Below are 14,809 nucleotides of genomic sequence, written 5' to 3'. Positions count from 1 at the left end.
ATAGTCTCCGTGCTCTACATTACATCCTTACACCTTATTCGTTTTCTAACCGAAACTTTTATCCTTTCACTAGCCTCTTTTTATTTCTTTCACCCCCAGCTCTTGGTACCCACTTTTCTACTCTACTTCTATGTCAGCCTTTTTTTTTTTTTTTTTTCAGATTCCACACACAAATGATATCACACAGCATTTGTCTTTCTCTGCCTGGCTTATTTCACCTTGCATAATGCCCTCTGGGGTTCATCTATGTCATCTCAAATGACAGAATTTCCTTCTTTTTTAAGGCTGAATAATATTTTATTGTATATATCCACCTCGTTTTCTTGATCGATTGATCCACTGATGTACATTTAGATCAATTCCATAAATTGGCTATTGTGAACAGTGCTGCAATGAACATGGCACTACAGGTATCTTTTTGAGATAATGGCTTTGTTTCCTTTGGATATATACCCAGAAATGGGATTGCTGGATCATATGGTAGTTTTATTTTTAATTTCTTGAGGAACCTCTGTACTGTTTTCCATAGTGGCTGTACCAGTTTACATTCTCGCCAGAAGTGCACACGGGTTTTTTTCCCCCACATCCTCACCAGCATTTTTTATCTCTTTTCTTTTTGGAAACAGCCACACGAATATGAGGTAATATCTCATGGTGGTTTTGATTTGTATTTCCCTGATGATTAGTGATGTTGAACATTTTTTCATGTACCTATTAGCCATTTGTATGTCTTCCTTGGAAAAATGTCTATTCGGGTGTTTTGTCCAATTTTTTTCAAGTTTTTATTTAAATTCCAGTTGCTTAGCATATAGTGTAGTATTAGTTTCAGGAGTAGAATTTAGTGATTCATCACTTGCATACAACATCCAGTGCTCATCATTACATGTGTCTTCCTTATCCTTTGCACAGTTTTTAATGGGATTACTTGGGGTTTTTTGTTATTGAATTGTATGAGTTATTTGTATATTTTGGATATTAACTCCTTATCAAATATGTGGTTTGCAAATATTTTCTCCCATTTCATAAGCTGCCTTTTCATTTTATTGATGGTTCCCTTTGCTGTGCAGAAGCTTTTTGGTTTGCTGTAGTCCCACTTGTTTGTTTTTGCTTTTGTTGATTTTGCTTTTGGTGACAAATTAAAAAAAAAAAAATCTTGCCAAGACCAATGTCAAGGAGCTTACTCCTTATGTTTTCTTCTGGAAGTTTTAGGGTTTCAGGACTTAATTTCAAGTCTTTAATCTATTTTGAGTTGATTTTTGTGTGTGGTGTAAGATAGGGATCCAGTTTCATTCTTTTTGCATGTGGCTGTCCAGTTTTCCTATTGCCATTTAATGAAGAGACTATCTTTTCTTCGTTGTATATTCTTGATTCCTTTGTCAAAAATAATTGAACATACACGTATGGATTTATTTCCGGGCTCACTATTCTGTTCCATTGCTCTTGGTGTCTGTTTTGACCCTCAAACCATACTGTTTTTGTTACTACGGTTTCATAATAGTTTGAAATCGGGAAGTTGTGATGCTTCTCGCTTTGTTCTTCTTGCTTGAGACTCTTTTGACTATTTGGGGTCTTTTGTGGTTCTACAATATGGATACTTAAGATTTGCTTCTTATAGAAGTTGTGGTTATTTTTTAGATATTAAAATACATTTCAATCACCACAAAAATATCTACTTTGCATCTGTTTCCTAATTCGAGTTATAACACTTGAATTTTTCTCTGTTGCATTACCAATCCAGTTGTTGCATTCCATCAGGAAAGAACTCCTTGGGTGAGTTTTTGGCGATCATTTCTGTGTTAGGTTAGCATGACAATTTCAAACACAAGAGTCAAAATTAAAAGAGCTCAAGGAAGCCCTATATACACATCATCGAGATTCAAGTAAGACTGCTTATAGCTGTGGCACCTAACCTTTTTTACTGAAAAAATATTTTAAACCGATGTTTTTTTAATGTTGTGTCAATAATGAAAAATAAACCATATAATATCTTCTGTAAAATGACAATTTTTGCCCAGTTTTATTTTCTTTCTTATCTCCCTCTTATTTTTCCAAGTTTTTGCCAATGTATGCATATTAATATTAAGTTATTGTATTTATATTATACATAAAATAATGTAAGCATCTTTTGGACATAAATAGTATAATCTCCAAAAACAATTATTTAGACTTAATTCTATGTTTCTTGGTTTTTTGGTACACTACAATTTTCTTTCATTCGATTATTTTCCATATGCATTTGGATTATTCTCCAATCTATTACAGCATGTATTTGAGTCATCATTCCCAGAAAAGTATGTGGGTAGCATCCCTCCTAAGCTTTGCATGTCCAAAAACGTCCACCAGCTTGTCTTTCACAATGAATTTGGCTGGCCATAGAACTGTGCCAACCATTTGAAAACATGACTCCATTGTTTTCTGGCAGTTAAACTATTTTTGTGTCTGATGCTTGTGGAATTTTTAACAGTTGGTCTTATAATTCAAAACTCATGAGGTTATGTATAGATGACAACTTACTAGTTCTATTTTCCCTGAAACTGGACAATCTCCTATATCCTTAGTATATTTTTTCTACAATGCAAAAAATCTTTGTCTCTTTAACATTTACTTCTGATTTATCAATTCTGTTATATTTTCTTAATTTCTGTTTTATATGCAAATTCTTTGGTCTGTCATCCGTCTATCTTAATTTTCTACATTTTATTCCTCTGCTTCTGTGTTGTGAGAGACTGGAGTTTGACTTCTATTTCATGTATCCTATTTTCTAAAATGTCAGAGGTTATCCACCATTGTGTTTACAGTGTTAAAGTCAGCGACCATGTTTTTCATTTCCACACATCTTTCTCTGACATTGGATTTTTATCTTCACGTCTGCGAGCTCTAGTTACATAGTTATACCTTCCTCAAATTTGCCTGAGAGGATCTCACTCTTCTAAAATAGAGACTATTAATAAGATACTGCTGAGTTTCACATAATTCTCCTTTGTATGCAGAATATTACTGTGAGAGGAGGAAGAAAGGGAAATCAAGTGGTGGCTTCTGTGATTTTTTAAAATCTCTCTCTCTCTCTCTCTCTTAAGTAGGCTCCATGCTGGGCTTGAACATACGACCTTGAGATCAAGACCTGAGCTGAGATCAAGAGGTGAATGCTTAACCAACTGGCCCCAGCTTCTATGATGTTTGAAATAGACTAGTAATAGTTTCAATAATTTAGAAGGAATTCTTCAGTTTCTGCTAGAAGGGCCTTGCCATTCTCCACTTTCTAGCATGGGCAAAAGTATTTCTCTGTATTTATGCTTCCTTCCAATGCCCCATCTATGAGCTGACTCTTCTTTTCTAATAATCTCATCTGTACAGAAAGTAGTCTTTTGGAGACATTTGTGTGACTGTTTTTGACACTTTCCTCTAAAGTCCTTGTTATTCCTTCAGGATATTTCTATCCATCCCCCCGCAATGGATTAGTCTTCCATCACCTGTCACCAGGGATACTTTAGTGGTCTCCAATATCTCTTTCTCTGTATCACAATGTACAGATATTTCAGACTGAATGTTGACATGCTCTTACATCACTGAGACTGGTGGCATTTGCATAATCCTATCCCTATTTTCCTTCCTCCACTATGTTTAGATGGAAGGAAAGGAATTAAAATAATTCAATATTAAATCCAAATCATTTTGAAATCTCTCTAAATATTGATTTCATCATACATCTCTCCTGACTCAAAAACTGTCAGTGGACCCAGAATGCCTATGGAATAAAATGGAAACACTGCAATTTCTCATCCAAGGTTGGTCATAGTATGCTTTTTAAATAGTTTTTCCAGTCTCAGCTCGTATATCTCCTCAACTCGCTTTTTGCTCCAATGAGATTATTTCCTCATTTTTTCCAAATAAGCCATACTCAATTCTACCTGCACACTTTCCCTCACACTATATCATTGGTCTGGAATGCCTTGTATGTTGTAGGTAAATTCTCTCCACTATTTTATTCCTAGCTCAAGAATTACTTCTTTTATTGAGTTATCTAAAACCTTCACAAGCTTATATAGCATTTTCTTTCCTGTGTGACTCATGTTAGTAATTACATGATGTTGAATATTTTATCATACCTTCAATGAGGAGTTGTCTCACCTCTTCCACTTAGATAATACCTGGATAAGTGGCATTAGCATTAATACTTTTAATCTTCATTTTACCTCCAACATCATTAATATTGCAGTACTTACCAAGTGCTTGCTGTATAAATATATGAATAAAGAGAGAAAACAAAACAAAAAACCTAGTAATTTGCTTTCATTTTAAGGTACTTTACACATTCTTGGAAAAAAGCCTAAAATTCTCATTGAAAAGTTCAAGTGAGTTAAAGAGATTTTAATCAATAGTTTTCATAATAAAGTTAAAAATGTTATAAAAGAAAATTAGAACACATTCACGGGGTATTTAGAATGACCTTCAATGGTATCATTTTTAGGGAGAGATAACTGCCTCCTCATGGAAACAAAACAGTCAAGTGGGCTTTGAAGTAAATTAATTCTGGGTTCAACTCTCATTTTGCCACTGTCCTCTTGGGTAGGTTTCTAATTCCACTTTACCCCATTTCTTCATCCACAAATGGAAATAATAATGGCCCATTATATCATTAATATCAAGAATTGAATGGAGACTAAATATTTAAAATTTCTCTAGAAGTGCAGTGTCTATTACACAGAAAATAATAAAAATGCTATTTATTATATTTCTATCTCCTTAAAATATATTAATTCATTTAATCAATTCTCACTCATCTGATGAGTTGAGTAATATCACTACCCAAATACAGATAGGAAACAGACAGATAAGTAATTTTTCAAGACCATTTAGTTAAAAAAAACAAAAACAGAAAACAAAGCAGCACCAGACAATTCATATTGTATATGGCCAGAGCCCACACTCTTGGCTACTAAACTGTACCGACACCCAGATGGACAGGGATTATTGATCTCTATTCTTATTCATCTTCACTCACAATGCCAGTCAGATCTCATGTAAGATACCTGCCCTCTTTGCAGAGCTAGTGTAAGGTTTTTGGGATATTAATGGGAAATGATAATCCTCTATTTCCCGTGAAATAGGAGGGATTTAAGAAAATATCACATTACTACAGAAAGTCATAAATATCTCTTTTCTGCAGATTTTCAACAATATTATTTGGAATGGTTAAGGTATTTCTGGATGAAATTTACATTTCACAGTTCCCTTTGAGCCCTATATTCATATAATTTGATTTTCTAAACCCATTGATGTATGATACAGATAAGTTTCCCTTCATATGATAAGAATTGATATATTTAAATTAAAAATTTTAAATCAATTGAAAATTTTAAATCGAAAAATTTTTTAAATTTTAAATTCTTAAAATAAAAATTCTATTTGTATTTATATTTTTTGGAAAAAATTAAAAATTATTACATATAAATTTAAATGAAACCATACCCTTTTACAGTTAATGAGAGAAATGTACTCCAACAAAATTTAAAACATCTCATTTTCAAAGCCTTTTGTGGCTTTAACACATTCTGCACATTTTAAAGTAATTAAATGATCATCTTCGAACATCTCTAGCACAGACATATTGAGAGATACAGAAACAGTAACAGGGAAGGAAAGAAGAAGGAAGTGACAGGATACCAATAGAAGAGCAGCTGAGTAGGCTTGAGACACTGCAGAATATGTCTATTTCTTAGCCTCAGAATCCATATCAGAGCATGATGACAATTCTAAAGGCAGCTCCCAGGATCAGACTTTTGGATGTGGGTAGCGTGAACATGTGGGAGTGTGTCAATGTTTTTTCCTGGCTGGACAGACGTTTTTCCTCTGTTGCCAAAGCCATGTTGTGTGTATGAAAGATGAGCTCCCTGTTCCTGGTGCTGTTACAGGCACCAGGAAGCAGTAGGAAAACACTGGAATCCAACTTTCTTTTGGAAAACCAGACCAACTCATGGAAAAAAGCCTCAAAATATGGAGTTAATCCTTGTGCAGATGATCATTCTTCTGGTTTGCATATCAGTTATTTACATATCCTGCAACTGAGGTAAGGAGATAACACGTTATAAAAATAGAACTACAGTGGCCTTAAATCCTCATTTGGATCAAGTCTTATGATACTGTCATATAGCCAATGATAAGAAAATAATTCAGGATGGTTGCCAGTCAACTTCCTCAATGCAAAGAGATATATCACAATTTTCACTTGTGAGGCCATTCTTACATTTTAACACCTTTCAATAATGACATTTTTCTTTACAAATAGTGAGCATAGACACATATGGTATAAAAAAGAGGAAAGGGGCGCCTGGGTGGCGCAGTCGTTAAGCGTCTGCCTTCAGCTCAGGGCGTGATCCCGGTATTATGGGATCGAGGCCCACATCAGGCTCCTCTGCTGTGAGCCTGCTTCTTCCTCTCCCACTCCCCCTGCTTGTGTTCCCTCTCTGGCTGGCTGTCTCTATCTCTGTCAAATAAATAAATAAAGATCTAAAAAAAAGAAAAAGAGGAAAAAAGTGAAAAAAATATATTGGTTAAGTAGGTTAGCATTAGACAGATAGAAGATGTTCAATGAATAATAGTCTCTTCCCCTTTACAAAAATCCAATAGCCCTTGAATATTTATATCATGCCCGTTTTCCAGAAGGAAACTGAAGCCTAACTACTTGTAACTGATGGAGATTGACTTGGTTTGTTTGATCACAAATGTCACATGTAAGCTTTCCACAGCATCAGGATCTTTCTCAGGTTGTACTGGCTTTCCCACAACTATAGAAAAGATGCTTTTTTTCCCTGTGTAACTAGTTTAGTTTCTTCTCAAGATGTCTGATTCAATGGACATACTATTCTCTCATGAGGCATTATAATGTAGTGCTTGAAAGTTTGGGCCTCTGGACTTAGTCTGGATTTAAAGACAAGCTGTTGACTTCTATTGTGTAATCTTAAAAATTTCTTTAAAAAATCTTGTGCCCAGAACAGTAAAAGGACACTCAGTAAGAACTAAGAAAATCTGAATAAAGTGTTAAGGCTTTAGTTAAGAATAATGTATTGAGGGGCACCTGGGTGGCTCAGTCGTTGAGCATTTGCCTTTGGCTCAGGGCGTGATCCCGGGGTCCTGGGATCGAGCCCCACATCAGGCTCCTCTGCTAGGAGCCTGCTTCTTCCTCTCTCACTCCCCCTGCTTGTGTTCCCTCTCTCGCTGGCTGTCTCTCTCTCTCTGTCAAATAAATAAATAAAATCTTTAAAAAAATGTATTGATATCAGTTCCTTAATTGTAAGCATATTTATGTAAGCTGTTAATTATAATGTTAACAACACTTTTGGGTGGGGAATATATAGTAACTCTCTGTACTGTCTTTGTAATTTTTTTGTAAAGTTTAAACTCGTCTAAAAAGTAAAAATTTATTAAAAAATACTGGTCTTGGGGTACCTGGCTGGCTCAGTAGGCAGAACATGTCTCTCTTGATCTCGGCGTTGTGAGCCTGAGCCCCACATTGGGTATAAGAATTATTTAAAAAAAAAAAAAAATACTGTGCTTTAGTGTCCTCCTGGTTTTCTTGGGAAAATTTGAGGAATTAATACATATACAATACTTAGTTCCTGGTAAATATGAATATGCAAATAAGTGTTAGTTATTCTGGAGCATTCTTAGGGAAGGGAGAGGTTTGGGCTGAGAAGGAGGCTCCCTTTTTATTGGAAATCTACTCAAAGTGTGCAAAGAAACAGTAGGCACGACTCAAGGGTTCCCACCTTCCTATGCACCCAAAGTTTGTGTTATAAAGGTCTCATCAGGAATGTCGTTCCTAAGATCAGGAAGTATCCCTAGATTTTCTAAGTCGAGTTTATCTGCCTGCTTGTCTCCAACCTGTTCCCAGTTCCAAAGAAGGTACAGGTGAGATTGAAGAGAAACACAAGAAGAGGAATTAAATGAAGCACTGAAGAGAAGCAGATTAGTCCCACATACAAGTTAAATATATTTAGCTGAAGGTTCACTGTGGCTCTCAGGGCCTGAACTATGAGACTCACTGTTGGAAACTCAATATCCTGCTGCCCAAGTCTGCCAGCCACTAGTGGCCAGTCACCAAATTCCCTCATTCCTCGATATTTGGCTGGAATGCTTTCTGTTGCAAATTTTTTTACATACGATGAAAAATTCCATGTAGTGCCAAAGAAAGAAAGCATATGTGAAAAGATAGCACTTTCATTAGTAAATGAAAGTTGGTGTCAGATGAAAGGAATTCATGACTAAAGTGACTGTGAATCAGCTTGAGAAAGCTCGCCACTTGGTTGACTTCCTGCACATCAAAAATTTGAGGGGCAATGTGCCCCTGTCCCTTCTTAACAGTGCTTGTTTCATTTCCTAGTGCAAAATTAGATCACAAAAACAGTAAGCCCCTAACTTTCCCCTATTGGTGAAATTATATCAATGCTTCCCAATCTTAAATGTGTATGCAAACCTCCCAGGAAGTCTTGTTAAAAGACACATTATAATCCATTGGTTCTCAGATGAAGTCTGAGATTCCGCATTTCTGACAAGCTTCTAGAACTTTGAACCCCACTTTATTGAGTAAAATTAGGAAGGGTTAACCAGAGATACACTCAGGCCCGCACATGAAGTTTGAACTCAGCTAAGGACCAGCTGCCCATCTGTCACTAGGAAAATAAACTTGCAGTGAAACTCAAAAGATACACACATGCCCTCACTTCTTTTTTAATAGAAATGATTGTGGAGCTCAATAATTCTCAACCCTGGCAGTGCCAGGGGAACAGACACAAATTGTCCCTATGTCATCTACAGAGATTTTGATTTAGTTGGTCTGGTGCAGGCCTGGGGATTAGTATTTTTTAAAGCTTGCCAGATGACTCAGTCATGCAACCGAGATTGAGAACCACTATGGAACTGACGTCACCTTAATTAATGCCTTTCCACTTAAGCTTATTTGTTGGCTGGCTTTCCTATGTCACCCAAGTGGTGCTAATTTCTGAAGCAAAACAAATTAAGTGGCCACCAGCTTCTAGGATTCTGAAATCAAAGATGCTTGAGAAATGCTGTATCTTTCTTTTCCTTTCTTTCCAGATTCACTATGCATATATTAAACCTACATAGATCATCAGAATTTCTGTTGAATGTGAGTGGCATACTTGAACTCTGTGGATGATGTAAAATGGACTTTGGGCAGACATCTGTGTAGGCTTGACACATCTATAAGGTGTGTTTAAAATCTGTCCTATCAAAAACCAACCAGACTCTGGAGATGACACTGAGAATAATGTGGGTGACAGAATCTCCCTGGCCTAACTAAAGGACAGGAGTATCATTGTAATATCAGCATATCACACATTAATGATACAGTGTTTACATAGTGCTATCACAGCTCTCAGCCCTGCTGCCTGCCTATCAGAAAGGACGAGAAAATTTTAAAGGTGTTACAAAGAGTAGGGACAGACCTTGCCTGTCCTTGGATCTGTGCAAGGAAATGGAAGCAATGTCTACTGTACTCAGCATAGGACTCTGAGTACAATCAGGACGGACTGCTGACAGATTTCTCCTTCACTCCACCCTTGGAGACAGGCCAGAAGCTAGGCTTCAAAGTATATCTAAGTGAAAGTTCATTTCAGTTTTATCAACAAACATGAGTGCAGCCAAGTAATTCTGAATTACCCTTATATAAACAATGTTTATCTGTATTTCCCTTTGAAAATAACTATTGTGTTTTTTGAATAAGCCAATAAAATATTGTTTTTCTTTGTGATTCCTGACATGTTTTTTTATACAAATTCCACCATTAAAACATACTTTTGAAGGTTCCCAAGATTTGAAAAACATTTAGTGTTTGGCCCATGAATGAGAGTGCAAACACAATAAGGAATACTCAGTATCACTGAGTTGTCAGAAGTGTCATGATAGTATTACCATGAAGCATTTCCCCCCCTCATCAAATTTTAGTTTCCTTATCAGTAAAATGGGGCAAATGCCACCCACCTTAGAGGATAATGAAGATTGAGAAAATATGCACTCTATTTAATAAGCTTGGAAAGCCTTCTTCTGTTAGTGGTTAGCTGCATGGAGCACAATACACTCAAATGAAGTCTGTGCTGTCCCACACTGAGTTTGTGCATGACCCAGTGGTGGAGATGACAGTCGAGTGAAAAAGAAATATGTCGTGCAGTTAGGATTAACCCAGGGCACTTCTTAGATCTGCACCAAATTCAAACGGACATCCTTTCAACTTTATGTACTCTCCAATTCATTGCGCTTCATTTTGCTTTAAATCAGTGCAAAGAGGCACAAACAATTGCATTTACATCTCCTCTTTGGCCTTTGATTTTCATTACTGGTGCTTCCCAAACATGTCCTCAGGGAGCCTGAACACTTCTGCAGAGGTATTGAACAGGGATGAGGAGGAATGAGCATGGCTTCAGACAGGTGCCTCCTCCTCCCAGCGTGACTCCTACTCACTTATAGTTACTTCTCTCGAATAAGACATCAAGGAAGGAAAGACTTTTACAGCTAAAATAAATGTGATAGCTGCTGCGATAAGGAGAATTTCAGATTGAACGCTGCTTACAACCTGAACCTATCTCATTCCTCAATCAACAAAATAACAAATGAATGCATAACTTCCTATTTTCCTACCAACTCTATTAATATTTCTTCAAAGTGGTATGTTAAGTGGCAACATGTATGTTAAGCTTCATTTCCACACTGACTTCTTATGTGACTTCAGATCTTTATGCCACTAAAAAGTGTTTTCCCCCTCCTATCTCATTGAAAAGCTTACTCAACAAAAATGCCCTTGCTTATTGTTAAAATATATTACGTGAAATCTAAATTTATTGGAATATACTACTGAAGCAATCTTTCTGGACAGTCAACAGTTAAAAGTGTGCAGAAATCAAATCAAGAACAGAAATGGCCACATGGCTACATTTTCAGGGGCTGTGCAAGGGGTCTCTACTATGTGCTCTGAAGTTTCCTTTAAACTGCTGTTGAGCTTTTAAAGATATTTGCTGATCTTTGCATAGCAGCCTTTGTGTAATTGCTGGCAAGCAAGATAATTCCAAATATAAAGAGAGAGGCACCAGATAAACAAATCAAATTACAGTAACACTTCATTAAATGCAAGGATGTGAAAGTTAATCCAATAGATATGAATACAACAGACTGATCTATGGAGCATGTTTGAAGACTATTACTTAAATACAAAATTCAAAAACTGTTAATGCTATAAAAGATTTTTCAAAAGAATTCCAATTATTCAGTAAATCTGATTCAGACCAGTGTACATATTTGGACTGATTTTATATTTGGATTGATAATCATAGGTTAAAAAGACTGTTTTCTGTCAAGTTAATCCAAGTAGGCTTGGGGAAAGGTAGGATTTATTTCTCTTTCATTAAAAGCAATGAAAAGAGAATAATTTTCTTTTCTCTCCTTTATTTTTCCCTTTTCTTTTTTTTTTAAAAATCAGCTCATCACTCTAGAGAGCACCAAGGAGGGAAGAGATGAATTATAACAACTATTGCATGGAATAAACTATACATCTCATAAAGGGTATCATAAACAGATTTCTTCTGTATTCCTAAGATCACCAAATAAATGACAGAAATTCTGAAGCCCCTATTCTGCTTTGCTAAACTTTGTTTTAAATATAAACTGATCTGTGCAGGCTCATCAAAGGATATGTAAGAGGATATCTATTATGGCATCTTTTTTATGGTGGGGATTTGGAGGCAATCTGGGACTCCATCCCGGCAAAATGGATGGTAAAACATGGAGGGTACACAAGCTGGAGAACGGTGAGGCAGTTTGAGGTTGTGGGTTAGATGACACATTGCAATGTAAATTTACTTTAAAGACATAGTTGTCAATGAAAAGTATAGAAAATAATGTGATATGTAAACTAAAGATATGTGCACCTTAAAAAAATACATATTTTGGGGCACCTGGGTGGCTCAACTGGTAAGTGCCTGACTTTTGGCTTCAGCTCAGGTCATGATCTCAGGGTTGTGAGACTGAGTCCTGCATGGGGCTCTGCACTCAGTGGGAGTCTGCTTGAGATTCTCTCTATCCCTCTCCTATTGCCCCTCACCACCCTCTCTCAAATAAATAAACAAAGCTTCAGAAAAAAACAAAACAAACAAAAAACCCCAAAACAAACGTATTTTGCAAAAGTAAGTATATATAAACCAAAAAAAAAAAAAAAAAGCAGGAGACATGATGAAAAAATGATGGTTTGGAAGCAACCTTGAAGTTAATTTAATTTAATCATTGCTCTGATATTAAAATTCTCTTTATAACATTCCCTCCAGGTGCCTGTCAAGCCAACATAGGAACTTGCACTGGGAAGCCTCTGTGTCTTTTGAAGGAGCACACTTTTTGGAGTGTACAAAGTTAATCCCTTAAAGCAAAACCTACAGAAGCATGAATGAGAACAAACCCTTTGTCCAAAATTTCATTCTCCGTAGGTTATAAAGCAGTATTTTCTCAAAGTTGAGGAAATGACCATTGACATTAGTATCAAATGATAGAAAGAGACAGTTGTTTAAAATGCAGATTCTTCGACTCTACCCCAGACCTACTGAATTAGAATCTCTGAGTCTAAAACTTTTGATTTTTAACAAGACTCCACCCCCATATCCACTAAGTGATTCCTATGCATACGGAAGTTTAAGAACTACTTGTATAAAGAAGCAACATTAAAGTATAATTCACTCTATGCATGTTGCTATTCATAAAAAAATATTTAAGATGTTCTGGGGGTAAGCTATTTTATATTTTTCCCACATATGAAATTCACACTTCATCTTTCTTTTCATTCATTCCTCTAAGACATTGGATTCACCATTAAATTTAACACAGAGGAAACAGAAGTCTACTAGCATATTTTAAATTTATGGGTTTTTGTTGTTGTTGAAGAAGAAGCCCAAGCCATCAGGAATAAACTTAAAATGTTATTACAATGATCTCCCTCAGTCAGAGCAACAAAGAATTATTCCATTAGTAAATATTCCTGTACTTATCCAATTCAAAAAAACCTTTTTCAATTCTGCTGAAGGAAAAGGAATGAACATTCATTCACTGGCAAAGCTGAAAGAAGGCATTAGGATAAAATGTTAAGGTCTGGCACTGAAGTTACATTTATCAGATGTGTATATCTATTTCACTAAGACAGCATACTATATGAGGATTCAGACAAGAGCAACACTTTTGAAATATAAACTCTGAAGCCAAAATTCATTGCCCCGAGCTAATGAGAGGACTCCTCTCTCTCTCTTGTTACTCTTACATCTTTAAAATCTGAAACTTTATATCTATGCTGAGGGGAAAAAATAGTGTAGGAAAAAGCAATACTTTTCTAACCACATTCAGCTGAAATGGACAGCATCTCCAGGTATATAGTGATCAGGTAATTATGGTTTGTAAGACTCTTATCTTCCTCACTGATTCACTTCTGCAAATTTTGGAATTCTGGCAATGAAGCCAGGACTTGAGACTTGCAGCATTTTTTCCTTATTTTCTCTTTCCAAAAACTAAAAGAAAACTCCTCATATTGCCGACACACATAGATTGACTACACACATGCGTGCATATGTGTGCACACACACATGCACACATGCACACCCTATCCCTCTGAGAAGAATCTGGCCCTTTGGTGCATTACAAAGAATACTAAGGGCCAAACCTTTTAGGGCTGGAAAATAACTAATGTTCTTGCCAGTGAGTTAAAGCTGGAGTATCCCCTTTGTCATAGCCAAATTTATGACATGGATCAAAAACTATAAAAAGCTATGTTGCATCCTGCCATTAAGGAGAATTAATATTTTCAGTGGTATGTTAACCAACGTTTTTCCAGTGTCTCTTGTTAAAAGCAGATTGTTGACTTTTCATCATGGTGTGCCAAACATTTTCATTGAAACCCTAACAAGACTTTCATCTTAGAACCATTATTTCTTAATGGACTTGGATAAGGGCAACGTAAAAGAATGGCTTTGCTTTGCAGCATTGCCGCATGCGGCAATGGCTCGTCATTAGCGTGTTGGGCCTTGCTGAATCATTACACATGTAGACATTTAAGGCATTTCCAGTGTGACTTGATTTTTTCCTTGAAGCACACTTCATGTTTAATCTTATGCTAAAGCAACATAGGTCCCCCCCTCATTTTCATGTATTTTTTTTATGATTCTTTCTACTTGACTATCCAGTGAAACTATAATAAATGAGATCATTTATACACACACACACACACACGCACAGAGTTTTGTTTCCTTTGTACTTTTTATTGAGGATATCTATCTCTGGGATATTCTTCTGTGCTTAGGGAATCAATGCATCTTTTAAAAAACCCTAAGCCCCAATAATTTAGCAATAAACTGTATGACATCAGCTGTTCAGAATCTCCAAATATATCTATATTCTTGTACATCAATGTCTTTATGTGAACTGGAGCCAACTGTACCATAGCAAAGGAAGCCTGAAGGCTAGAAGACAAAAGGTGCCATGAAAATAGAATGTGTCCTCTTTCTGAACCTTCCATTCAGCTGAGTTTTGAAATATGTAATATAAAAAAGATATGATAGAGCTAGTGGGCTGATGCTGACAGACTCTAATTTGCCCAATAATCTTTCATTTCTCTCAAATACATATTTAGAGTCAGTGACAATTACACACAGAGACGGAAAATTTGGCTTTTGGCTTGGGTTCTCACTTGAATGTGTTGGCCTATATCTCTATAGAGTGTTTTATGATGTGGTTGATCAAATTGTAAGATATGACTGTAAACCACACCACT

General features: G+C 36.1%; 1 long non-coding RNA gene across 1 annotated transcript in view; it reads right to left on the bottom strand.

Moving 5' to 3' along the window:
- Nucleotides 1-7,186: 7,186 nt before the first annotated feature.
- The window catches only part of LOC103658837, a 46,967-nt gene continuing 39,344 nt past the window's right edge, over nucleotides 7,187-14,809 (bottom strand). Inside the window, exon 8 of the long non-coding RNA XR_567290.2 lies at nucleotides 7,187-7,225. This is a non-coding gene — a long non-coding RNA (uncharacterized LOC103658837). The remainder of the gene's footprint in view (nucleotides 7,226-14,809) is intronic.

This window comes from Ursus maritimus, unplaced genomic scaffold (genome assembly GCF_017311325.1).
Source record: "Ursus maritimus isolate PB19 unplaced genomic scaffold, ASM1731132v1 scaffold_3, whole genome shotgun sequence".
Lineage (NCBI taxonomy): Eukaryota > Metazoa > Chordata > Mammalia > Carnivora > Ursidae > Ursus > Ursus maritimus.
The sequence above is the reverse complement of the archived record's forward strand: the minus strand, read 5'-3'. Positions and strand labels throughout refer to the sequence as shown.